Raw genomic sequence first — 27,405 nt, forward strand, 5'->3', positions numbered from 1 at the left:
TCTTCTAGGATGGACACTCATGAACTCTCCCTTCCTATCCCTCTTGCAAAGGAAGAAGTTTTAAGGTGCTTGTGATTCAGTTTGACAATGAGCTTGTGTATGTGACTCATCTCAGGAGTGACAAGTGGTTTCCTTTCCTCTTTTCTTAAAATAACTTATTTGGACAAGAAGAAAAAAAGTCCAAGTCCGTAAGAGTTGGAAGAGCACTTGCTCGGTCTTCTCCCTGGAGGAGCGAAGGGAGAGGAGGACATGCCACCCAGGTCCTGGGTTTGATGAGAACTAGGGCACGCTGCCATCCTGAATGTGCCCTGGGATCCACTGACTGAGCCTTGTCAATTTCAAGGGTAGGAGAGACTTACACTTGTATCTAGGCAACAGTCCTAACTGGAGGGTGACGAAGTTGAAACCATACAATCTTATCTGTAAAATGGGGACACCAAACTGGACGATTTCTGAGGTCCTTTTGGTTTGACTACTTGGTTTAGTTCAATGGTTTGGCTTTAAGAGGAGAACAGAAATTTACATTTTACCAAAGAAATTCCCATTTCTTTGATTTATTTATTTATTTTTTTAGGGCTGCACCTGTGGCATATGGGAGTTCCCAGGTTAGGGGTCGAATCGGAGCTGTAGCTGCCAGCCCACCTACACCACAGCACAGCCACAGCAACTCGGGATCTGAGCCTTGTCTTCGACCCACAGCATAGCTCGCAGCAATGCTGGGTCCTTAACCCAATGAGTGGGGTCTGGGATCGAACCCACAACCTCATGGACACTAGTCGGGTTCGCTTCCACCGAGTCACAAGGGGGACTTCTTACCAAGCTATTTCTGATCCACATGGCCTTGTATCTTACATTCATAAAATGGATATATGAACCTTGAACTTCAAGGCACAGCTATATTTTCTACTTGTTAATGGTAATGTAATGCAGCCTCAAAGCCTACTGTTTTGACGATCAAAACCTCAATTATTACAGAAATACTTGCTGAGAAACTATGTAGCCAGCACTGTGTAGAGGCGATCCTCCTCTTCCTATTTGCAATAAAGTTGGAAAGGAGAGGGAGAGAGCATGTACATGAGAAAATAACACATGGAAAAGGTATTGAATGCCAAGAATGAGGGAAAAATCGAGTGTGGTAGGACCCATGGAGCAATGGATAGCAGCTCGTGGCCTGTAAGAATGGAGAAGCTGACTCAGGAAGTGAGCCCTAGAGAATGAAAAGTGTCTGAAATAGTCTAACTCATTGAAACAGGGTAGAATGGTGGTGGCCAGGGCCTGGGGGAGGGGAAATGGGAAGTTATTCAATGGGTATAAAGTTTCAGTTAGGCAAGGTGAATCCAGTTCTAGAGTCCATGGTGCTACATAGCAAACAATACTGTGTAATTCCTGTAACAATTTGTTAGAAGGGTAGATCTCAGGTTAACCCTTTTTACAACAGCAACAGCACAGCAACAACAAAACACAGAGGCACCTGGAAACTTTCAGAGGTGCTGGGTATGTCTGTTACCTTGATTGTGATGATAGTTTCACCAGTATGTGCCTATGTCCAAACTCATCAAATTGCATACATTAAATATGTGCAGTTTTGTATATTAATTATTTCTCAATAAAGCTGTTTTTGTTTTTTTTTAAAGAAATGAAGAGAGTGAGAGAGAGAATGGAGGAAGTAATCCCAGGTGGAGAGATCCTATGAGCAATGGCTGGAGGGTGAAAACATGGGGCTTATTTAGGAAGCTGCAGCTATCCCAGTGCAGCAAAACCAGAATAAGGGCAGTAGGTGGTAGAAATATTGGTAAGAAATTAAATGTAGGGCAGATTAAGGAGGACCTTGCAAATCAAGTAGATTCAGATACATAAAAAAATAAGAAAATGACTTGATTAGATTTGTATTTAATAATAATCTACTGACTATTAACAAGGGAAGTGATTTGGGTGAGACTGGAGGCAGGGAGACCAGTTTTTTATAACCACAGCATCCCTACGAGGCAGGTTTTCCAAGGAAGCTCTGATTCCAAATAGACCTTTTATTTGTTTCCTTGTGTGCTTGTCACATGCCCTGATTTTGGCTTCAAAATATAAAATCCTGAATCACAGATGGTGTGATTGCTAATCTTGTAGGTAGGTACTGATTGATGTGTTTCCCAGGCAATTTGTGCCTTTAACAGGGGCCACCTGGGAGGAGATGCCCTTGTGCAAAGAGGGTGTGCATGTGAAGCATGGTACAGGCTGCTGGGGGAGGTGGATACCGGCTTTTCCTGCCCCTCAAATTCACCATGCCAACTGCCACACATTTCAAAAACAGGGCCCCTTTTCTCCATGTGGATCAGGCCATTTTACCTTCAACCAGCTCCACCTTTCACCCTGCTGCTCACACCTGCCTCAGGCTCTTTTTATTTTCTACCTCCTGTTGTAGTTGTATGTGTCTTCACTGGATGAGTGCTCTTTTAGGGTTTGCTGAGACTGTGGTTCATTTGGTATATGTCATTCAGTTTTTGTGGAGTCACAGAATCTCAGACTGTAAAGGACCGTAAAGATAATCCATTCTAATGGTGCCCTTAGACATCATAGACCATGTCTGGATGATTTGCATGGATAGATGAGTGGGTAGATAGAGGGATGGTTAAATGGAAAGGTAGGTAAACGAATGGATGGTTCGAGTTCCCATTGTGGCTCAGTGGTAATGAACCCAACTAGTGTCCATGAGGACATGGCTTTGCCCTCAGTGGGTTAAGGATCTGGTGTTGCCATGAGCTGTGGTATAGGTTGGTGTAGGTCATAGCTTCAATTCAACCTCTAGTCTGGGAACTTTCATATGTGGGTGTGGCCTTAAAAAAAGCAAAAAAAAAAAAAATGAATGGATGGTTAAATGGAAAGGTAGGTAAATGGATGGCTGGGTGGGTGGGTAGTTGGACAGGTGTGGAGATGGATGGATTGATGGATTGGAAGATGAATGAATGGGTAGAGCATAATCAGGTGGGGAAAGCAGGGTTCATAATGGCTTAATGCCTGGCCCACGGTTAATCAGTTGCTGCGTTCTAGAGCTGGAACACAAAGGAATAGATTTTCAAGACCATGCTCTTGGCGATTATTCTAAATTATTCCTCATGATGGCCTCTCTCTAGGTAGAAGTCTTGTCCAGCTAATAGCTAATCTTTCATTCCAGCACTTCATTCAGTAGCTGGTACCTGCTCATGATGGGAGAAGGTTCTTCCTTGTTCCTTCTCCCCACTGTCCTGACTGAAGAAAGAGGAATATAAGAGATGAAAAGTCTTTTTTCTTCCTAGACCCAGTTATTCTAGGAGCTAACCATGAGCAGTATGGGTGGTGAGAGTCTTTACCAGCCTCCATTTCTAGGCCAGGATGGTCTGGGATTCTGAGGGTGCCATCCTGGTCAGTTCTTCTGCCATCATGATGATCAGATTCATCTGGGGAGCCTTAAAGCTGTACTCAGACATTTCCAAGACTCCATCTTTAGATTTCACTGAAATATGCCCGAGAACGTTTGTTTGAAAAGTTCTCCAAGGAGTCCACACTGTGGCTCAGCAGGTTAAGAACCCAGTTAGTATCCATGAGGATGAAGTTTTGATCCCTGGCTTCGTTCAGTGAGTTATGGTTCCCAGTGTTGTCACAAGCTGTGGCGTAGGTCACAGATGTGGCTCAGATCTGGAGTTGCTGTGGCTGTGGTGTAGGCTGGCAGCTGCAGCTCTGATTCGACCCCTAACCTGGGAACTTCCATATGCTGCAGGTGTGGCCCTAAAAAGATTTTTTTAAAAAAGTTTTCCAGATAATTTTAGTCATCAGATAGGTTTTGAATCTCTCATCTGATCATAATGGTATATAGATATGTGAAGAGGATAGTTTATTAAAGTCTACTAATCGATTTATTTTGCAAGCAATTATTAATCATATTCTCTGTAAATCAGGATCCTAGAAGGGGACTAATGGCAAGTTCCTATTGGGTGTTTTGAGAAGCATTTACAGATTAGTTGTTTTTGAAATTGAGGGTAGGGTTTAAGAAAACCAATGAAGGGATTGTGTAGTGGCTCAGCCAAGGACCCCCACAGAGCTCTTACCACTCTGAGGTCTGAGGTACAAGAGAAGGGAGAAGTCACTGGAACCCAGAGAGATAGGGGTGTGTGTGGAGAAGGTACCCAGATAGGAGATTCGGCCTCCACTGGGACACCATCAACCCACAGCCACCCAGCAAGGGGAGAGTTAGGGGTTAATACTCTGATATCACTATTGATCAAGCCCAACCAGAAGCCAGAGGACAAAGGAGCCTTGATGCAGAACACAAAGGTCAGCCTTGCAGGGCACAGAGCTGGGTGGAGTGGGGGTAGGAAGGACCAAGAGGGGTAAATGCATGATCACCTGTACGTCTACAACACATTTGACCCTCTGCTGGGCTTTAAGGCTCCAAAGAATAATAAGAAATGATCTCAGCCAGAGGGAACTCAGAGATTTGTTGCATAATTACCCAAAGGGACCCCACCCACTCCCTGACTCCCCATTTTTCTAATTGGGAGTGTGTGTGGGGTAACATATGCACTTCTTCATGCTTTTTATCTTACTATTTGATAGAGCTCATGATGGAGCTCCTTATTTCCCTGAATGAGGCTTTTTCACCTGAAGATGTTTATACCAACTCTAAGCAGCTCTTTGCTTTTTCAGATGCAGAATTAAAGTCAGTCACCATATTCCAGGGTAGATGTTCTGGTTGTCGTCAGCTGCCTTGAGTGTTTACAACACTGAGCTCTGACTCGTTGACGGGGACCAGCACTCAAGTTGATTCATTTCTTTCGACATCAAGAAGCAAAGGGCCACAGAATTTATACATTTTTGCCAACATACTTTCATTTTTCGTATGAGAAGTCTTCCGGGGGGGGGGGGTGTTTGGATCACTGACTCAAATGAAAAAGTGAATTAGATAAGGGTGGCTGAGTGTGAAAATTGTTTCCATTGTTGTCCCCAAGTCTGCAGGAAAATCTCTGCGGGCTTTGCTGTAGCACAGATATCTCCAGGGATGACCTTCTTCCCTTCTGCAAATGGATGGCATGCTGTTAAGTGATTGTAGGAACTGAGATCTTCGTATACTTCTAACCCAGAATAATGCCTTTGAGCCTGACCTTGAAGAAGCTGACTCTTTTTGGTAAATTACTCTTGGTGCTAATCATTATCTCCATCACCATAAATACTGAATATTCATCACTAATCATGCCTTATGCTAAATGCTTTGCATGTGTTTCACCATCTAACATACTATATACTTTGTACACATATATGTTACCTTTCCTGGACAACTAGAAAGATGGGAATTTTTGAAAAATCTGTTTTGTTTATGGCTTTAACCCCAGCAGCTAGAACTGTGCTGGTACATCACAGGCATTCAGTAAACATTTATTGAAGACTTATATGAGTTATCTATTTCTCCCAAGGGCTCTAGGAAGTGGATATTATCCTTTCCACTTCAGAGATGGGAAATTTATGACTCAGATCTAAGATACTTTTGAAGATATTTTAATTTTTTGCAGGAAGGCGCACTACCTGAGGCTCATCAGAAGGGCAAGAATGCATTTCACCAGGAAAATATAAAGAATAAAATTTATTTAGCTCAGTTTTGCTTACAGAAGGCAGTTATGTGAATTCTTCACCATGGACTTGTTTTCCTGAACTGTATATTTTGATCTATTTGCCTTTAGCATCTGTGTTGGTGAGCACTGCATATGTGCCAAATACCAAATTAAGCAGTGACAATACAAAAATCCGTGGTCCATGGTCCCAGCTGAGTAGGGAACATTGACATGAAAATAAACACAAAACATGGTAAAAGAAGTTTGCACAGGTTTCTAACTTTAAGACATTAGCAAAATAGCTCAAGGTAAAGTACCTAGTGCTACCTGGTGACAACATATATAGGCATCTGTTTTTTACATGCACAGCCTTTACATGACTAAATCAATCAGTTTGACTTGTGACTAAATCAATAGTTGAATTAAGGCAAGGAAAGCAATAGAACTGTAAACCTGATAGAGCAAGATATCCTGGAGTTTTGTTATGTTCTAAGCAACTACAGTTCAGTTCTAGAAATTGTGGAGACGCCTGAGATACCATGGGTGGACAGGTTGACAAGCAATTGAATGCTCAACATGTGTACACTTAGACATAACAGTTCACTTAGGAAGGAGAGAGGGAGACATGTGGCCATTGTCTTCTTTGCTTCCTCTGAGCTTGACACAGTATACGTGCAGCATTTCATGTGGTCCTCTCTTTTGACACTTGGCAATAAACCTGTGGAGTGAAAGTATGATTCCCCATTTTATAGACAAGGTAGAAAAATCAGAGGAGCTAAACAACTTTCCCAAGGTCACAGAGCTGGTAAATGGTGGAGCAGGTATGTCAAATTCTAGGGCCCTTTCTGCATTTGCATTCCCAGACTCTTGAATGTCTTGTTAAGTTGACAAGGAACAATTTTTAATCAGCCTAACGCAGATGTATTGCGTCCTTATAAAGAAACGTTCCCTTTGCAATGAGTCATTGATCATCCACTCTGCACGGAGCGGGAAGGTGGAGGTGGCAGTTGCTTCCCTCTGTCAGAGAGTCTGTCTCCATCCCCCCTATCCACCCCGTTTCTGACTGCCTGGCACCACAACCAGGGCCCTTCTCTAAGCCTGGCTGCTTCTGGGGCAGCTTTGTTCCAAGTGGCTCTGAGACTCGAAGGCTTTATTTCCCTGGCAGGGCTGGTCCTCACCCCAGGGCCAGCGATCACCTTCCATGCTGTGTGGGGGCCGTCTAACCCAGCACAGTAAGAATGCTGACTCTCTCGGTGCTCAACCGTCCAGCAGTGCCGGCTCCTGAAATCACGCAAGCGAGGACTGACTAAAAACCAGATGTGTCAGCAAGAGGGGTGAAGGTAGTCGCAGTGCACATTTACACTGTGTTTTATGGCTTACGATGAGCTTTCTCAATTTCTCAGGCCTTCCTAAGGGTGGCCAGGTACCGTATTGTCATCACAACAGCACTACAAGGGGAGTATTCTTATCATCCCTATGTTACCTAAGAGAGAACTGAAACACAGAGACTACGGTTTACTCAGGATCACAAAGGTAGGAAGTGGCAAAGCTAGGATTTGAACTCAGTGCAGCTCCAGTGGCCAACACACTTAACCACTAAACTACACTACCCTTTGTTGTGTCAGGTGGTCCTGGGTGGACGTTTCTAGCTCCACTTGCCTGTGACTTTGTTGGTCCATGTAATCTCTGTTGGGTTAGACTATTGTGTAGACTTATCTGTACACGCTGGATACTGGATACTCACAGGAAAGGGGAGGGCGTGGGGGAATGGGCATGGTTCTTTCTGGAGTGGGGGTGAGGTGAGGTGAGTCAGAGAGGGGGAGATCTTTCCTCTCTGGTTGAGAAGCCAAGAGGACGGGAGCCTGCAACCCTTGGAATGTCCAGCTGTCAAACTGGTCAGTGTGGACACAGTGATTTCCTTTCTACAAATGCAAGGGGAAAATGTTTTGACAGATGAAATAGAGGAAATTATTTTATAGTTTTTAGACTGGGCTTAAAGTCTGGTCCCTTGGGTTCTCTGCTCACAGGTGTCTAACTTTTAAAAAATTTCTTTCTATTCAAGTATGGTTGATTTATAATAGCCTGTCAATTTCGACTGAGCAGCAAAGTGTACATTCTTTTTCTTATATTATCCTCCATCATGTTCTATCACAAGTGACTGGATATAGTTCCCTGTGCTGTGCAGCAGGACCTCATTGCTTATCCATTCTAAATGTAAGTCTATTTAACTTTAAGGCTGTTCTTTTTGTGAGTATCAAGAGGGTGAGAGGAAAAGTACAAGCCAGACTCCAAATGTGAGTTGGGATCTTTGGAAATTGAATTCATTTTCTGTCTTCCTGAGTCATGAACTGAATGCCATGCTCCTGGCACATTTGCTGGTGGGTATAAATAGCCTGGCATGGGGCGGGGGAGCTTTGCTAAATCAGTGTCTCTCAAGCCCTTAGCTAAGGACACTCCAAACCGGACTCTGTATCAGCCTCTCCCAAACACAAACCTTTCAAATCTTTGAAACTTTGCCTTATTGTATAACTTATGAATAACTCTATGCTGAATGCTTAAACCTGTTCTGTGAAGATACACACAGCTGTAAAATTTGTTGTCCACCCCCAAATGCTTATTGTTTGGTGAAGATAAACACATGCAACAATCAGTAAATGCTACCTACGCTCATGACCTTGTGCTCCTCATCAGGGATAATGTCCTTACCTTAGCCTTCCTTTTATGCTTATGTTTTTCTTTTTGATAATACCAACTCCATGGCACTTTTCTCTTTTGTTCTTCTTAAGACTGCATATTCAAAATTTCCTTTTCTCTCTCATTTTCTATCTCCGATTGCTCCCCATCTGCCCCCAAAATAGGTTGCCAAGTGCTAGTTCCTATTTCTATTTTCTTAATGACAGTTTCTGGTTTGGGTGGACTAACATGTGATATTAACATACTCACTAAAAACAGTTATGAGATCTGCAGGGCAGAATATTTAAAATGCATTTGCAAGCTTCGCAGAGCAATGATGAGCTGAAAATGGAAGCACTATGACCCTTGGGAGAAGGGCAGCAAATCAGATGAGCTCCCCATCCACCTCAGATTATCACCTGAGACTACTTCTCATTCCCAGCAAGGAGAATGGAGCCTGAGTGGAAAGCATCACCTCACTGTGCTGAGTAGACATTTGGGGATGCCAGAGAGGAGGGACCCACAGATAAGTGAGCCCCCAAATATGCAAACACATTCTCTGGAGTCATTGGATGGCTCGCGTATGAAGTGAGATTCCAGGAGACCCTGAGAATCCAGCAGCAGGGATGCTAGAACTCTGAGAAGAGATTTCAGCAGCCGAAGAGTGCTGGGGAAATAGAGGATGGAGAAAAGTCTTGCCAAAGCAGAGGGGCCTTGGAATACACTCTGGGATTTCAGTGAAGACCCCAGGAAGCCCACATCATATGAATACCAGCTATATCCTAAAGTAATTCCCTCAGGTTAATGACTATGCCCTAGAAGTAAGGGGACAATCAAAAGAGAGCAACAGTAATAAAACCTAAAAGAAAACCCAGACGGGCTCAAAATGATCTTTGAAGAAAAAAAAAACCTTAATCCTATTCAGAGAAAGACAGTGTTATCCAGAGCTTCCACAGGTTTTGATCTGCAGTGTTTGACATCCAGTCAAAAATTACAGGCATGCCAAAAAGGAAGATCAAATGTCTAAATCCCAAGAGGAAAAACAGACAGTTATAAATAGACATACAGGAGATTTAGATATTGGAGTGATTAGGCAGGGCTTGAAAATATTGTATTTTTTAAATCATCCTTCTTTGCAAATTTCACACCAACAAATATTTTCCCCAAGAATATACAAAATATAATTGTAGTCACTAGTTCTATCTAAAGTCCATCTGCTTCTCACATAGAATATTTGACATAGAAAAGCCATATTTGCAATTTCATATGGAATGTATAGTAAGCTCCTTAATCTATAAGTTGTGATGAACAATGGATGTCTCGTGAAAAATGGGATGGGTTGCCCAGAATCAGATACGACTACACACAGAGAATTCATAGATTGACAAGGACTATAAACCACCAATTTAGAGAAGACTTGGGATATTGCAGGTATAAACTCTCTGGCTTTTTTCTTTTTCTTCTTTTTTGAATCTTGAGGACGCCTACCCAATCTCTAGTCTTTAACCGTGACTTTTATGTAGATAGTTCCCAAGTTCTCACCATTCCCAGTAATTCAGGCCCGATTTTCTAGCTTCCCAATACACATGTGTCCTACTGAAATCCCAAACACAGTGTATGCTACACTGAGTTGATCTTTGTCTCTCTGAGACTTGCTTGCCCTTCTTTCGTTAATGTCACCACCATCCTCCTTCATTCCCAGACCTAAAATTGTAATCGTATTTGGCTTCTTCCTCTTCCTTAGACTCTCCTACAATGAATCTCTCTCCTCCATGTTACCTCTGCTACCATCTTAGTGGGTCTTTGTGCCTCTTACTAGGACTAACATTTGCCTCTTTTCATTTAAAACAATGAGATATCATCCATATGTTATATTTAAAAGTTAAACAGGGGTTTTAGTATATTCATACAGTTTTCATCAACACTATCTAATTCTAGATCTGAATTCTAAAGGGAGGGTCAGATATGGGAAAAAAGCAAAGTCACAGGATAAGATGGAAATATAAGATGGGGTAGGGGAAGTTGGCACCCCGTCTTGATCAGATCTCCAAGCAGGGAGGCCAAGATACAAGAGGCCTGTCATCCTGTAATGTTGAGCTTATGTCTCTGTGGCACTTTTCATATCTTTTTGTTTTGTTTTGTTTTTTATTTTTTAAAGTTTTATTGAAGTACGGTTGATTTACAGTGATCATTTCTGCTGTACAACAAAGTGATTCATTTATACATGTACACACATCTATTCTTTTTTTCAGATTTTTTCCCCATGTAGATTATCATAGACTATTGGCTAGAGTTCCCTGTGCTATACAGAAGGTCTGTATATGTATATTTTTATTGGAGAATCATGGCACACTGTGAAGCAGACAGTCAAGTATTATTACATCCACTTGAGAGAAGAAACGGAGGCCTGATGAGAGATGCCGAGACTTGTCCAAGATTATATAACTGGTTCCTGCAGCTCCAGTCTGGACTTCAGCCCAAGCTCTTTCCATTGAGCCACATTTCTTCCCCCAGAGTAAAGAGCTTACACTGGACCCTACCTTAGAGGATGTAGATCCATAAATCAGGAAAGATCTAGATAAAAGTAAGCACCTTACTTTTAAGTATTCCTCAAGCATAGAATCAACACTAAACTTGAACTTGGCCGTTTAGTTCTAGTTCTGCTTTTTATCAGTTGTATGACCTTGAGGATCTCATTGAACATTTATGAGGCTCTGTTTTCTCACCCATAAAACTGAAATAATAGTTATCTCACAGATTTGCACAAACCATAGAACGCATACTTAGTGTTATGGAAACTGTAAAGTATTAGACTAATGAGATGGTTAAGTTTTTGTTTGTTTGTTTTTGACTTGTAATGGACTCTATGAATGGGGTCTCAGGGCTGTTTCCATGCACAGGCTGAAAAAGTTTTCATTAAATCAGAAATAAATTTCTGTTGTTTACAAGCCGTGTTGTTCTAACAGCCCGAAAGAATTTAGACCCCTGCCGGTGTAATAGTGACGACAGGGGATAACTCCTTTAAGTAGAATGATCAGGGCAATGAAACTTGCTAAGAACCTGACCTTTTTTCCTGCAGTTTCTCATCTGAACTAACTTCTGAAAAATTCTGAATGAATTGCCTACAGAGCTGGTGCCTCACACAGAGTAGTGGAATAATCATAAAGATTGCTCTTCTTTTCTCGTCTTTCCTGTCCCTCCATCCAGAGATGGCACAGAATACTTTGTTCTGATGACCCTGTAAAATGTGGGGAGAGTGAAGTAGTGGAGCAGGGGCAGAGTGAGGTGATTCAGTCAATGGCAAATTGATTTTTCTCTCACTCTGCACTCCCATCATCTCCTTTTGCATCCCAAGGCACACTGAATCTAATAAACTGGGCCTGGTCCCTGAATCATCATTTTTTTGGCCCCTCTGAGGTTCCGTGAGCAGGCCTAGAGTTAGAACCCTGGCTCCCCTTCTAGAAGTGTCATGCTTGTACAAGACCAAGATGTAGTCTCCATAATTTTGCTAATAATGGAAAAGCATCTTTCCTCATGGTTTTTCTTTGCATCCCTGCTTAGTGACATTGGTCAGGCCGTGGCTTATGATGAAACTAGCCCTTGGCTAGTTATCAGAACAGACTGCTCAGCTTCTCTAGAACTCCCTTCCTTGAGGGTAAGATGGGGGCCTACTATTTGTGTTTCCTGTTTTAGTGACCCATTGCCAAGGTTGAATGATATTATGTTCATGAAAGGGATTTGAAGACCATAAAAGTCTGGAAAAGAAACACAGAACACCAAGACGCTTGAAGAACAAGCCCTGGGGGACCAAGGACGAAAACCTGGCAGAGCCTGCGCTGTGGCAGGTTTGAGCGATTTCTCTGTAGGTATGTCCTTGACCTAACTTCTGTTTCAAAATCATAATTTTCAGGTCCATTTCTTTCCCATTGGCCCTTCTGTTCTGGAGATGCTTAGCAAAGCAAAAATCACCATCCATCATCCATCCATTTAGCCACTTATTTATTGTATAATAAACATCTCGGTTACTAGAGATAAGACACAGTGATCAAACAAATGGAACTCTCCCAGGCCTGTTGGTGAGATAGATGTTTGTATGGGTGTGTGTACACACACCTATTTAGTATATTATTGAGCACTTAAAAACCACTAAAGTAAGTACTTTACACACATTTTATTTATTTATTTAAATTTTTAAAATTATAATTGATTTATAATGTTCTGTCAACTTCTGCTGTATAGCACAATGACCCAGCTATACATTTATATAAATTCTTCTTCTTTTTTTTTTTTAATGGCCGCACCGGTGGCATATGGGAGTTCCCAGGCTAGGGGACACAGCAAAGAAGGATCCGAACCACGTCTGCGACCTACACCACAGCTCACGGCAACACCAGATCCTTTATCTACTGAGGGAGGCCAGGGATCGGATCCTAGTTGGGATTGATAACTGCTGAGCCATGAAAGGAATGCCTACTTTTATATACATACTTTTTTTCACATTATCCTCCATCGACACACATTTTTAAATTTTATTTTCACAGAAACCTAATAATGAAGATGTTATCCTCCTATTTTACAGACAAGGAAAATTTAAGCAACTTGGCTAAAGCCCAGTGATTAGAAAGTGTAGAGCCAGGATTCCAAAGCCCAAATCACTAGTTTAGTGATTGCACTAAACTGGATGAATATAATTGCTTTAAACTCTCCCCCCTTTACTTCTGGTGAGTTTTATAGCCTTTGCTGGCGTTTAGCAATCATAAAGCTATGGGTATCGGGCAGATTGTAAAAAATATTACCTGGGACTGGCTCTGGAGTGTATCTTAGGGATTGGTATGAACTAAGATGGAAATAACATTGGCCTGTGATGGAACAAAGTCCACTCCACAGGCATGGATGAGTGTTGTTTGGACAAGAACACTGGAAAGCAGTTAGCATGTTGATGACTTAAAAATCTAAGCTTTCGAGGCTGAGCTCACATGGAAACTTCTTTTGCCTGACTGTACTGTTCCATGCTCTGTCAGTTATGGTCCCATCAGGGCAGCAGAACCACCATAAGTGAGGGAACAAGGGGTGCAACACAGGTGTTAGACCTTACACACCTGCAGGGGGTGGTGATAAAGTCTGTGTAAGACTTGCTCCTACTTCTGGTGCTGGCCTTGAAGTTGCTCTAGGTCAGCAAGGCCCGCAGTTGGGAAGAAAAGCTGGATGTGGAGTGGAGTCGAGTGAGGACAATTTGGTACCTACAAAGACAGACTGGAATCCATGAAGGCAAACTGGAATCCATGAGGACAAGTTGGAACTTGCATCTTTTCTCTTGCTGCCTCTAACTTTGATGAGGCGGGTGACCTCCAGAAGAAGCGGGTGCTCTCTCTTTTTTTATTTTATTTTATTATTTTTATTTTTATTTTTTTGTCTTTTTGCTATTTCTTTGGGCCACTCCCGCGGCATATGGAGGTTCCCAGGCTAGGGGTCAAATCGGAGCTGTAACCACTGGCCTACGCCAGAGCCACAGCAATGTGGGATCCGATCCGCATCTGCAATCTACACCACAGCTCAGCTGCAACCTACACCACAGCTCACGGCAATGCCGGATCATTAACCCACTGAGCAAGGGCAGGGACCGAACCCGCAACCTCATGGTTCCTAGTCGGATTCGTTAACCACTGCGCCATGACGGGAACTCCCTCTCTTTTTAAAAAAAAAAACCCAAAAAACCAAAAAAACCCTATTCTTTAGGAATTCCCGTCGTGGCTCAGCAGTTAATGAACCCAACTGGTATCCATGAGAACACGGCTTTGATCCCTGGCCTTGCTCAGTGGGCTAAGGATCCAGAATTGTTGTGAGCTGCAGTGTAGGTCACAGACACAACGTGGATTCCAAGTCCAACGTGGATTCCAAGTTGCTGAGGCTGTGGTGCAGGCTGGCAGCTGCAGCTGCAATTCGAGCCCTAGTCTGGGAACTTCCATATGCTGTGGCCCTAAACAGACACACAATAAAATGAAATAAAATGAAATGAAATAAAATAAAATAAAATAAAATAAGATATAACTATACTTTAATAAAAAGGAGTCATAATTCCCCCCAAAAAAGAATAAATACCAATTCTTTACTTAGATGTTGTGTATCATGTTGAAGAAGTTTCTTTTTAATTCTAGTTTAATATTTTTTTTTATCATGAAAGAGAGTTGAGTTTTTGTTCGATTTTTTTCTGTTTCTATTGAGATGATAATATGGTTTTTGCCTGTATTTTATTTATATGGTATATTGCTTTAATTGATTTTCATTTATTTAACCAGCCTTGTATTCTTGTGATGGATTAAACTTGGTCATGATGCTTATTAATTCTTTTACATATTGTTAAGTCTGGCTTGTTGGTATTTGTTGATGATTTTTGCATCTATATTTAGAAGAGGGTGCTCTTTGTCCCAGAGCTGCACATGTCCTGGAACTAAGGGATGGTGGAGGAGGAGATGCAGTGGGACCTGGAGGAGCTGCTACCCCCTCCGACAACGAGAGCCAGTAGATCAGTGACAACATGAGTTAAATGTACCAGCATATGCTGCTGGTCCACCAAGACCTTCAGATCATAATGGCTGCTTCCAAATGTTGCAGATTTCACTTATGACCAATGCTAACTTGGAACCACCCAGGAAAGAGGATTCTGGGAAACACATTTCTAGTCTAGCCAAGTTGACATAATATAAACCCCCACATATCCTAATCTCTTATGAAATTTATAATAAGTCCACACAACTTGGCAATGAATTGGATCCTGATTATATTAAATCATCATGTCTTCTGACCTGAGGGTAGCTCCTTCGGTCCAGAACTCTACCTTATAGTTTTGTTTCCCAATAATGCCCATGTCAGTACAAGGCACACAGAGGCCTTCAATGAATGGCCAGTTGAAGCTGACCCCTCCTTATCTGCCTTCTCTATTTAGCAACCTGAAGTTTTCATATCAGTACTCCCTTAGAAGACCCTCCATTTATAGTATCCTCAGCAACTGATTATCCGGTTTCTCTTCCAGCCCCCAGTGACAGGTGTAGAACTTTCTGGAGTTCACCCCAGACCTATGGATCTTAGCATTACAGAGAAATAAAAGGCTTGGAGAATCTTAGAATTTATTGATCTCTGAGCATCCACCAGGCTGACTCATCCACGATCCATTCCAAGTCTGTCTTAGAAGAAGAAACTCAGAAATGTTTTATGTTTTATTCCTGTTGTACTGTCTTGGTCTCATCCAAATTTCATATACTCTCTCTTTTAAAAAATTCTCAATTCTGGAATTTACCATCTCAACTACCTTTTAGTAGCCAGTTCAGTGGCGCAAAGTACATCCCCATTGTTGTGCTACCATCATCCCAACCATCCACAGAACTTTTTTCATCTTGCAAAACTAAAAATGTGTGCCTATTAAACACTAATTTTCCATTCCCTCCTCCCCCAACCCCTGGCAACCGCCATTCTGTCTTCTATCTCAATGAATTTGACTAAGTCCCTCAAATACATGAAATCATTCAGTATGTGTCTCTTTGTGACTGGCTTATTTCACTTAACATTATGTCTTCACAGTTCATCCAGGTTGTAGCTTGTGTCAGAATTTCCTTCCTTTTTAAGACTGAAAAATATTCCATGGTACTGTGTATACCACACTTTGTCAGTTGACCTGTTCATTGATGTCTTTATCTCTTTGACAACCGATATTACAGAGAGAGCTGAAAGAGACGTTTATAATCCTTTCTTGTTCAGGAGTCTTGTTTTGCTTTGATATTCTTAAAGTTACAGAGCCAGTGCAATATAGATTCTACTCCGAAGACTCTTAGTTACTCAGTTTAACATAATGGAATGAGATGACATCAGAGGGGGGGTCTCAATCACCTGGGACTTGCGAAAAAAAGAGAGAACCTAAGAAAGCCATTCAGCAAACATCTGCTCATCCATGGCTCTTCTGCCTTGAGATCATGGCAGGTGGGGGAGGCCTCTCTGAGTTGTCTCTAGCTCTGTTTAACTTATGTTATTTAAACTTGTTAATATGTCACAACAACAGTTTTCATGGACACAAACAGTATTTCTTTGGAAAGAGTGCAACGTTGGAGTCAGACTCTTTCTGTGGGGTTTGGGTAAATAATAATGGCTTAATAATGACGGCTCCTATTCATTAAGGGCTCACTCTAGCCCAGGGACATTGTCAAGTGTCTTACATACACTCATTTATTAAAGCAAGTACTGTTCTTAGCCCATCTTGTAGAAGAGATGACCAAGGTGCCTGTGGTTACAAGTATTCTGAGAACCAAACCCCAGTCATTTGACTCTAGAGATGATATCCTGACCACTACCCTGTACTTGGCCTTGATTTTTCCATTTGCAAGATGGGACAGTAAAATCTGCATTTTAATTTTGTTTGAGCTAAAGTTAAAGAATGATAAAAGATATTAAAAGTATCTGGCATTTGGAGTTCCTGTTGTGGCCCAGTAGGTGAAGAGCCTGACTAGCATCTGTAAGGATGCACGTTCGATCCCCGGCCTCACTCAGTGGGTTAAGGATCTGTCGTTGCCTCAAAGTGCAGTGTTCAGATTCGGTGTTGCTGTGTCTGTGGTGTAGACTGGCTGCTGCAGCTCAAATTAGACCCCTAGTCTGGGGACTTACATATGCTGCAGGTAAGTGCCTAAGGGAAAAAAAAAAAAAAAGGATCTGGCATTTAGTAGAGCCTTGATAGGTGGTATTTTTCAAAAAACATTCCTACTTTTCTCAGGGCTTTTGTGCTCCGTTTGTTTTGGCCTCCTAGAAACTCACTAAGGGAATTTATCATCCCTGCTTCATTTAACTTGTCAAGTAATTTGGCAGCTGTGATCACTTTGCTGGGAAAATGGTTCTCAGTCCCTTTGCCTGGCTCTTCCTCACCACGGGTGTGGGTGTGGGTGTGGGTGTACTGCATGTGTCTGGTGAGTGTGTCGGTGCCGAGGCATGGGGGGTATGGAGAGCTGGGATGTGTTTAAAGCTGTGCACATTAATCAGCGAACAAGAAGGGCAGGAGGTATTCAGAACCTTTGCTGATTTGGCAGCTGTGAGGTCTGTCAAAGCCACTGTCTGTCCCTGAGTGTCTGGGCCGCCCCATCTCAGTTGCCTTCCTGTTCCATTCAGGTGTGGCTGTCTGAAGGGCACACTCACTGTCACCGTCGTGGTCTCTGCAGCAGGGAGCTGGCAGCCACAGCCAGATAGAAGAGACAGGGGCCAGAGTGCAGGCTCCTTCCCAGGGTCACAGAGCCTGGTCACAGGTGGTCTGCTTCTCAGTCCAGACCCTTTAAAATTATAAAATAGTTTGAGTCCACCAGATGGAGACTAACAGAAGAGTGGATCCCCCCACCCCTGCTGCCTGCGTCTGTGGAGGCTCTGCTGACCATGCTTTGCTCTGTGAGACAGATCGTGCGTCCCATCACTGCTTGGAGGAGCTCACTGCCCTTTGGAATTAAGTTAACCTACTTACCTTGTGATGTTAGCTCTCTGATGGGCTCCACAAAAGTTAGGATTGTTTAGGGCATCTTGTTACTTTTTTTTGTGTGTGTGGCTGAACCTGCAGCATGCGGAAGTTCCCAGGCTAGGGATCAAACCTGCACCACAGCAGTGACCTGAGCCACAGCAGTGACAACCCTGGAGCCTTAACCCACTGAGCCACCAGAGAGCTCCTAGTTACTTCTCACTGTTAGATTGAGAGATTCCCTTGCATCTTCCTACTTTCTAAATGCAAGGGGGCCCCCTCCACAAGGCAGTTCTCATTTGGATTTCTTAAAAGCAGTTGCACTCAGATGGTGGCTGGGCTATAGTCATCTTGAGGCTTGATCTGGATACAAGCCCAGGGTGGCGCACACACAAGGCCACTGGGTGCTTGTTGTTGGCTGGGAGCTCGGCTGGGGCAGGGACTTGGGCTTCTCACAGCATAGTGGCTGAGCTCCAAGATGGAGCATCTGAAGAGCAAGCATCCCAAAGAACCCAAGTGGAAGCTGCTAGGCATCTTTAGCCTGCCTCTGTCGTCATGTAGCCTCATTTCTGCCATTACAGGGCCAGCCCAGTCACTGTGTGAGAGGACTACACAGGGCACAAGTACTGCATTTCACTGGGCACCATCTTGGAGACAGGCTACCACAATTATTAGTGGGCCCCATATCTTTTCAATTCCTGTCCTTTTCTCTGCTCTTTTGCAATAATTCTCATCTGAGAGGCATCATGGTCCAGTGAGTTATTGCATTTTTCTGAGACTTGAGCTCCACGATTAAAATTAGGAATAATGCTCCCTGGTTATCACTAAGAGGGAAAGTCATTATTTAGGCCCTCAAAAATACTCGTTACTATAATTGACTCAGATGACTTGAATGCTAAGTACAGGCTCTTTACAAGGCTCTCCACACGTGTTATTTCATTTAATGAGCAAAATAGCCCTGTGAGGGATGTATGAGGCTTATCCCCACTTTACAGATGAGGAAGCTGGTGTTCAGAAGGTTTTAAAAAAACCTTGTCCAACATGGCACAGTTAAAAGTGAAAGATCCATGCTTTTAATCACTGCACGTGCCGCCTTTATAGTTGTGCATGATTGTCAGATCCTTCAGAAAATTGGAAACTTCTTGAGATAAATGGTTTTATACTAATAAGTTTTATATTGTTTCCAGCTCAGAGTTAGGCACAGGGTAGGTGCTAAAACAATGATATTTGTTAAATAGATCAGAGACAGGAAGTGTGGAGATGAGAAATTCTCAGCCAGCTGCATGGTTCTTTTTGGGAAAACTTTTTTAACCTCCTTTGTGCCCATTTGACTAAATCCTCAAGGTCACAGTGAATGCCCCCTGATGGCTCCAGAGGAAGACAGAGATTAATTTGTATTTAGCTTTTTTTTTTTTTTTTTTTTTACTGTGCTGAAATCTTATCACTTTCAACCTGATACCAAACCTCCACCCTGACATTTATTTCAGAGGCTCTTTACAGACTTCGAAATATCACCCAGTGCTCTGTAGCAGCATTGCCTGTCCTCAGAGGATGCATTTAGATTTATTAATACTCTAAAAACCGTGCGCTCTGATGCAAATCTCATCCCCATCCTGCTTCCCTGATTCTGCGAATCCCAGCTATTCTTAAAAGCTGCTAATCAGAAAGATGGTGATAAAGGCGTCTGCGTGGTTAGAGAGCTAGGTACCAGAGAAAATAGTGACTTACTGGGTCACTCTGTCCCCACCCCGCCCTTTGAAGTTTCTATGAACTACCATAATTAGTGGTTTTTGTTTTTTGTTTTTTTTTTTAAATCAGTCATCTTGAAATGAAGAGCAATGACTTCCTGCAGGATTATAAATAGTTGTGGAGTGGCTGACCTAGACCAGAAATCACTGCTTAAGTGGCTAGTGTTAGATGTCAGGAGGAATTAATTGGAGAAGGAGATAAACAGCCCCGCAGAAAGGATGAGCTTCCTGAAAACCGCCTGGGAAAGACTTGGAGGGCCTGGACACTCTCTGGGGTCCCTGAAAGGGGTCCCTTTCTCTTTATTCTGTTACCCAGTGTTAATTCAGGATGCTGTTTGGTAAACTCAACTGGGTGCTCATATTTGAATAACACCCCGCCCCCTGCCCCCTCTCAGCCATACCTTACATCCCTTGGTTCAGAATCTAAATGGAATGGGGGGAGTAGTAGGAATGTTGGGGCTACTCTTATTTCTTCTATGGCACCAGTTATGACGGTAGGTCTAGATAAAGTCATCTAAAGATCTGTTGTCAGGGAGGGTCACGATTTCTTAGAATGAGAAAGTATGTGAACACAGAGGTTCTCACAGGGTGGTCTGTGGACCCGAGGGGCGTCTGAAACATTTTCAGGAGGTACGTGATGCCAAACCTATTTTCACGATCACACTGAGATGTTACTTGCCCTTTCGACATTTTTTATTTATTTATTTTCGCGGGGTTGACGTTTGCACTGATGAGGCGAAGGCAATGTAGATAAAATTGCTGGCACCTTGGTGCAAATCCAGGCAGTGGGCCCAACTGCTCTGATAATCGGTGTTTTCCTTACTGTTGTACTCACTGTAAAAATAAGACCTCTTTCACATTAGGATGTCCTTGATGAAGCAGAAAAAGTATTAATTTTTATTAAGCTTTGACCTTTGAGTACACCTCTTTTTAAATTCTGTGCGATGAAAGGAAAGTACACTGTGCATAAAACATTCTGCTGCACACTAAAGCACAGTGGTTGTTTAGGGAGAAAGCAACTGTGCAGTTGTTTGAGATGGACTAGCCAGTTTTTTTCAGGGAACACCATTTTGCTTTAAAAAAGTGGCTGACAAACGATGGTTACTCAGATTTGAGTATTTGGCGAATAGTTTCTCAAAAATGAATGAGGTGAATCTGTTACTTCAAGGAAACTTTACTGGCAGAATTTGTTGCAGTGATAAAATTCACATTTTCAATGCAGATTAGAATTTTGAAACTCATATCTGGCACTGTGAGCCTGGACAGCTTCCCAGTAGTTACATTTTTCTTATATGAAGTTCATGGTGATATTAACCAATGTGATTCTTTTTTGTTATTGTCTAACAAGCTGTGTTAACATTGGGATATCTTTGGAGGTCTTACTTAGTCTCCTACATCCTCTGATTTTACAATGAGAACACTGAGTTCTGTGGGCGATAAGGATATTTACAGAGAAGGTCAGAGTGCTGAACTGGGCTAAAGAAAGCTGAGGCTCTCTGTCTCCATTCTTAACAACTTATAGTTTGGAAACTCTGCTTGAGACCTCTGATCTTACAGGCAGGGCCATTTCTCATACCCCTGTTTCCTGCTCACAGAGCTGCCACTGTACACACGAATCCAAGGCACTGATGGCACCACAAGCTACAAATCCATAGAATACAATAGGCATGATGCCATCTTGAATTGTGCAGTTTGGTGTTTCTCCCTCCTCAGTAATCAGGGATTGGGAGTAATTCTCTATTCAACAGTTTTGAAGGCATGAAATCCACTTAATGTCAAGAGTGAGAATTAATCATCACTTAGTTCATGTTCAGGTACATAAAAAGACCAGATGACCCACAGTTGGGACTGCAGCATCCCCATTGTTATGTATAATGTGTGCTAAAATCTGATATTCTTTCTCTTTTGAGTTCCTTTGTCCCAGATCCACGTCTCTGGTCACTATAGCCTATTCTTTCTCATCCCACCATTCTCCAAACTCACCCCCAGGCTGTGCGTACCATGATTTGGAGGACGTAGTGACCATGAAGGCTCTGTCTGTTAGGGTCTGGCAGGATGGACCATGAATGGGTCTCTGGAAAGACAACAAAGAGGGTTTTGCAGCTGATAATCAAACGTTGTCAGGAATTAAGACGCTTAAGTAGGGAGTTCCTGTCGTGGTTCAGTGGTTAATGAATCTGACTAGGAACCATGAGGTGACGGGTTTGATCCCTGACCTTTCTCAGTGGGTTAAGGATCCGGCATTGCTATGAGCTGTGGTGTAGATCACAGATTGTGGCTCGGATCTGGTGTTGCTGTGACTCTGGCATAGGCCAGCAGCTACAGCTCTGATTAGACCCCTAGCCTGGGAACCTCCATATGCCATGGGTGCAGCCCTAGAAAAAGACAAAAAACAAAAACAAACCAAAAAACCTCTGAAGTAGAAGAAGCAAACAAAATCCCTGCTTCCCAAACCCATTCCTCCAGGAAGTGACTTTTGTAGTGGGTTTCGTAGTAACTTCCAAAAAGGTATGACCAAGTCCTAGTCCCCAGAACCTGTGAATATTACCTTAAATAGCAAAAGAGTAGCTACTACCTTATATTGTCATGGATGTAATTTAGTTAAGGATCTTATCTGGATCTGGGATAAATCCCAGGGGAAGTTATCTGGGATTATCTAGGCAGGTCTTAAATACCTTCAGTATATAAGAGGCAAAGGAAGATAAGACAGGCAGAAAAGGACAGAGGCGCAGAGGGAAGACAATGTGAAGACAGAGATTGGAGTGATGTGGCATGAAGCCAAGGAATGCCAGTAGGCACCAGAAGTTGGAAGAGACAAGGAAGAGATTCTTTCCTGGTGTCTTCAGAGGCAATGAGGCCGTGCTGACTTCTTGGTTTCAGATTTCTGACCTCCAGAACTGTGAGAGGATACATGTCTATAGCATTAAGCCATCTGATTTACGGTAATTTTTTAGAGCAGCCCTATAGTTTAAAAAATTCAAATAATTTTTAAAAATATAAATATAGTTGATTTACAGTGGTGTGCCAATTTCTGCTATATGGTAAAGTGTCCCAGCTATACATATATATATTTTTTTCTATCTTTCTTTTTTTTCATCTTTCTTCCATCATGGTCTATTCCAAGAGACTGGATATAGTTCCCTCTGCTGTACAGAATGGCTTATCCATTCTAAATGTAATAGTTTGCATCTAATAACCCCAAACTCCCAGTCCATCTAACTCCCTCTCCCTTGGCAACCACAAGTCTATTCTCTATGTCTGTGAGTCTGTTTCTGCTTTGTAGATAGGTTCATTTGTGCCATATTTTAGATTCTACATGTAAGTGATAGCATATTGTATTCATCTTCCTCTTTCTGACTTACTTCATGTGGTATGAGAATTTCTAGTTGCATCTATGTTGCTGTAAATGGCATTATTTTATTCTTTTTTGTGGCCAAGTAGTATTCCATTGTGTATATGTACCACATCTTCTTAAGGGAACTAATATTCCTTTGATGGTGTGGGAACAGACACATCAGCTGCTTGTTAATAATAAAAATAACAACAATGGTAAAAGCTAGTATTTACTGAATACCCACTCTTTGTCAAACATTCCACTAAGTACTTAAAACATTATCTCAGTGAATTGCATGGCAACTTCATTAGACAGGCATCACTGTCATCCATAATTTGCAGGTGAGGAAGACAAAACATGGGGAACTGGATTACAGAGCTAGTAAGTAGAAGGGCCGAGATTATACCTATGGTCAGTCTGACCCTTCTGTTTTGTTTTTTTAAATTTAATTTTATTGGAGTATAGTCGATATACAATGTTGTATTATTTTCAGGTGTAAAGTGAAGTAGTGTCCATTCTTTTTTCCCATAGAGGTTATTACAAACTATTGAGTAGATTTCCCTGTGTTGTACAGTAGGTTCTTGTTACTCATCTATTTTATACAGTAGTGGGTATATGTTGTCTCTCAAAATTCTTCCCTCCCCGCAACAGTTTCACCTATGGTAACCGTAAGATTGGTCTGACCCTTTCTGTTGGGTGTCATCAGTAACTTCCAGAATTACTCCAGGAACAGCTCATTTCATTGGGAGGGAGCTGAGGGCACCAGCAGCTGAGCAGAGAGGGGGCCAGTGTTCCCAGGGGCTCTTTAGCCACTGCCCAGGGAATACACGAGCCACCCTTAAGCCCCCTCCCTTTTCTTTGCCTGTGAACCCTTTGTTCAGTCTTTCAGGCTCAGCTCAAGCATCATTTCCTTCCCCCAACCCTCTGCTCTGCTCTGGTCATTTCCTATTCAATGCTTTCGTAGCACTTTGCACAGGCCTGGCTCATAAGGCCCAGTAGTATACAATGACACATCTGCCGTCTCATCCACCTCCTCTCTCCCCTGTGCACTTGGACTGAAACGTTTCAGAATCAAGAATCAGACCGGAGTTCCCATCATGGCACAGTGGTTGACGAATCTGACTAGGAACTATGAGGTTGCAGGTTCGATCCCTGGCCTTGCTTGGGGATCCAGATTTGCTGTTAGTGTTGCTGTGAGCTGTGGTGTGGGTCGCAGACGCGGCTTGGATCCCGCATTGCTGTGGCTCTGGGGTAGGCCGGCGCTACAGCTCCGCTTAGACCCCTAGCCTGGGAACCTCCATATGCCACGGGAGCGGCCTTAGCAAAGGCAAAAAGACAAAAAAAAAAAAAAAGAGTCAGACAGAAATCACCTCCTCCAGGAAGCCCTTCCATGCCACACATAGATTGAGCAGCTGTTTATTATACACTGTGTTCTTAGTACACATGGTACACAGTCCATTTATTCACTCGACAGAAGTTTATTGATCACTTAACTATGTGCGAGATCTTATGTTACATTCTGGAGAAACTTCTATCGCCCGAAAGGACAAAGACCCCCACATTCTAGAGGAAAGAGATTTTAAAAAAGAAATAAGCAATAAACACCATCATTTCAGGTGGTGGTAAATACTGTGAAGGAAATGAACCAGGACGATATGATGGAGTAGCATGGAGATGGGGAGGGCTGCTCAAGATGAAGGGAAGTCACAGGGGGGATGACATGTAGGCTTGAAGGGTGAGGAGTAGCCAGCTATTGTAAGAGCAGGGACAAGTGTGTTCCATCGGGGGGAACAGCGAAGGCAAAGCCTCTTGGGTGGGAATACATTTGCACATTTCAGGGACAGAGGCCTGTGAGTCTGGGACAGAGTAACCAACGAGGAAAGGTAAGGAGACCAGGTCAGCAAGGGAGGCAGGGGTCAGACTTCCAGGGCCTTTAGGCCACAGACAGATGAGAGTTTATTTTCAATGCAGTGAGAATTGGCTAGAAGGTTCAAGCAAAGGAGTGATACAATCTGGTTTACCTCTTTCAAAGATCATTCTGGTGTATTGGGGCGGAGGGTTGGGGTGGAGCGATGCTGAGAAAACACCAGTCAGCACCAGTCCAGGTAAGAGATGATGTTTTGGAAGCTGGGCTGACTGGAACGGGAGATGGTTTGGAAGTTCTCCTGTATGTAATTTTACAGTGCTTAATTGTAGGAATGCTGGACTTCTCTTTAGCTTTGAATCTGGGATTAGCTGAATAGTCCAAACAGAAAATATCCCAATTACAAAAATTTCCACCAGGGTAATGATGCAAATTTGATTATGTGCTTAGCAGGAATGTAGGTGTTGGCATTTGAGTTTACAGGCATTTTTTCTGATCCAGCACTTCCCCTATGTCAGAGGAAAAAAACATTGGCCCATCTTGACAGAAAAGTATCCTAGTTCCAAGATAAAACCTGGCATGTCACCCCAGAGCCTGCCCCCTTGGCTGACAATGAGTCACTAAGATGCCTTGTTGTAGCTCCGTAGTTTTATCCTAATGTTAACCAAGCAAAAGTGTCCGGAAGACAAAGCGACAGATCTCTGGACAGGGAAGGGATGACAGCCAAAGATTCACTTTGCTTTTTGGTCCTTTTGTCTTTGCTAGTGTTCCAGAACTCCTTAGAAACCTGGGGGAATCAAAATTGGAAAGCGTCTAACTTCAGAGCCTGTGCAAAGAACCGCAGAAACCACATTAGTGGTGGCTGCACTCATTAACGTGGTGGATTCAGACACTAACAAGCAGGTGGATGGATGGCAGGTGAATCTGGGTACCAATCACATTTCACCTTCCTGTGCTTGAGTCTATGCCCAGGGAGGAATATGATCACAACTCTAGCAATAATGAAAGCTTCAAAAATGTGGGCCATCCCCATAGATCAGAATTAACTTCTAAAATTGAGGCAGGAAAAAAAAAAAGATGTAGCCGATGATGCTCATTATGGGCAGTATGACAAATGCCGACCTTTCTATCTTAAAATGATGTTTTTAAAAAGGCTCCTTTCATCAAAATTCATTAGCATGGTGTTCATAGCAGAGGATGTGTTTGGAACACTGATGTATGCTAGCTAAGCAGCGTACATTATACACCTGCTGGGAGCTAGATCTGGGGGAGAAGGAGGAAATAAAAAGATGTAGTAACTGCCCTGGAAAAGGTCGGTGATTCAATTGATGGACCATTGGGTGAGAGAGGTCTGGAGAAATGGACATAATACAGGGGCGGGTGTGGTTAAGCCTTGAATAATTGGTGTAAACAAAGGGCTCTGGAAACAGAGAAGGAAGCCGACGTTTGTATGATATATGGTGCTGTGTAAAGAACATTAACTTTGGGGCCAAATAGTTGATGTTAGGAATCCTAGGGATACCCCCCCAACGTCTTCACCAAGGGCTAGTCAGCCTAATCTCCCCAAGACTCAGTTTGCCCACCCCTGAAATGGAGAATAATACTTATCTTCAGAGTCTCAGTGAGAAATCAATGAAATAAAGTATATAGTGTCTAGGAGTTCCCGTCATGGCACAGTGATTAATGAATCTGACTAGGAACCATGAGGTTGCGGGTTTGATCCCTGCCCTTGCTCAGTGGGTTGACAATCCGGCGTTGCCGTGAGCTGTGGTGTAGGTCGCAGACGCGGCTTGGATCTTGCGTTGCTGTGGCTCTGGCGTAGGCTGGCAGCTACAGCTCCGATTAGACCCCCAGCCTGGGAACCTCCATGTGCCGTGGGAGTGGCCCAAGAAATGGCAAAAAGACAAATATAAAGTGTCTAATGACCTAAGACATGGTTGATGCTCAACAAATGTTAGACAATGTTAAAATAGATTCTTAGGGAGGGTATTGCTCTCTTGTAATTTCCTTTCTCTTTTCGATGAAAAGTCACCATTTTCTGGGGTATCTTAGACTCTCCAGGGGAAAAAAAGTTCTGATGAGTATTTGTGGCAAAATATAGATGGACAACTATACACCAATGCAACGTGATGGGTGATGGTTCATGAGCTGGGCATAGGAAAGAATCATTCACTTCCAAATAAACAGTGGATAGAAGTAAGCAGATTGGGTTTCTGGGCTTCATGCTCAGGAGAATTAGGGTAGAGACCCATACACAAGGGCTGCAGAGGATCTCAGAGACCATCTCATTCCACCTCCTCGTGGTAGAGTAGAGGATCCTGAAAGATAAAGAGATTGAGTAATGATTCTGAGACTCTTAGAGGCAGAGCTGAAACTGCAGCCCAAATCCATGTCGTTTTTATCTTTTCTGTCCCTTGTTTCCTGGAAGCTCTGAAGGCAGATGGCAATAGATGACTCAGAAAGACTGAGCTTAGAAAGCTAGAAAAGAATTTAATTTCTGAGCTCAACATCTTTGCTTAACTATGGGCAACCTCTACTTATATTCCATCTGGGAAGGATTCTGTAGCTAAAGAGCCCACTTGGTCAGACCCAAGGCAGAAAGAAAGAAGCATGGGCAACAATCCCTGATTCACTGTGCTGGCTGGACCATCTTGAATGGACTCTAATTGGTTGGTTCGTTGATTGACTAAACTCTCTTTCAAAGGTGGCCTGTAAGAAATGATGTTTAGATGCCAGAA

General features: G+C 42.8%; 1 long non-coding RNA gene across 2 annotated transcripts in view; it reads left to right on the forward strand.

The window, feature by feature from the left end:
- The first annotated feature begins 2,892 nt into the window (after positions 1 to 2,892).
- LOC146403691 (uncharacterized) overlaps positions 2,893 to 27,405 on the forward strand; it is a 60,121-nt gene continuing 35,608 nt past the window's right edge. Inside the window, exons 1-3 of one of the 2 annotated variants that reach the window (XR_014843373.1) lie at positions 2,893 to 5,149; positions 10,496 to 10,827; positions 11,937 to 12,109. This is a non-coding gene — a long non-coding RNA (uncharacterized LOC146403691). Of the gene's footprint in view, positions 5,150 to 10,495; positions 10,828 to 11,936; positions 12,110 to 25,432; positions 25,586 to 27,405 lie in introns of both variants that reach the window. The other variant, XR_014843372.1, reaches the window with a different exon arrangement.

This window comes from Sus scrofa, chromosome 4 (assembly GCF_054392235.1).
Source record: "Sus scrofa isolate SSC_HxYL_T2T_F1_AM1 chromosome 4, Sscrofa_HxYL_maternal_Yorkshire_Landrace_v2.0, whole genome shotgun sequence".
In the NCBI taxonomy this organism is placed as follows: domain Eukaryota; kingdom Metazoa; phylum Chordata; class Mammalia; order Artiodactyla; family Suidae; genus Sus; species Sus scrofa.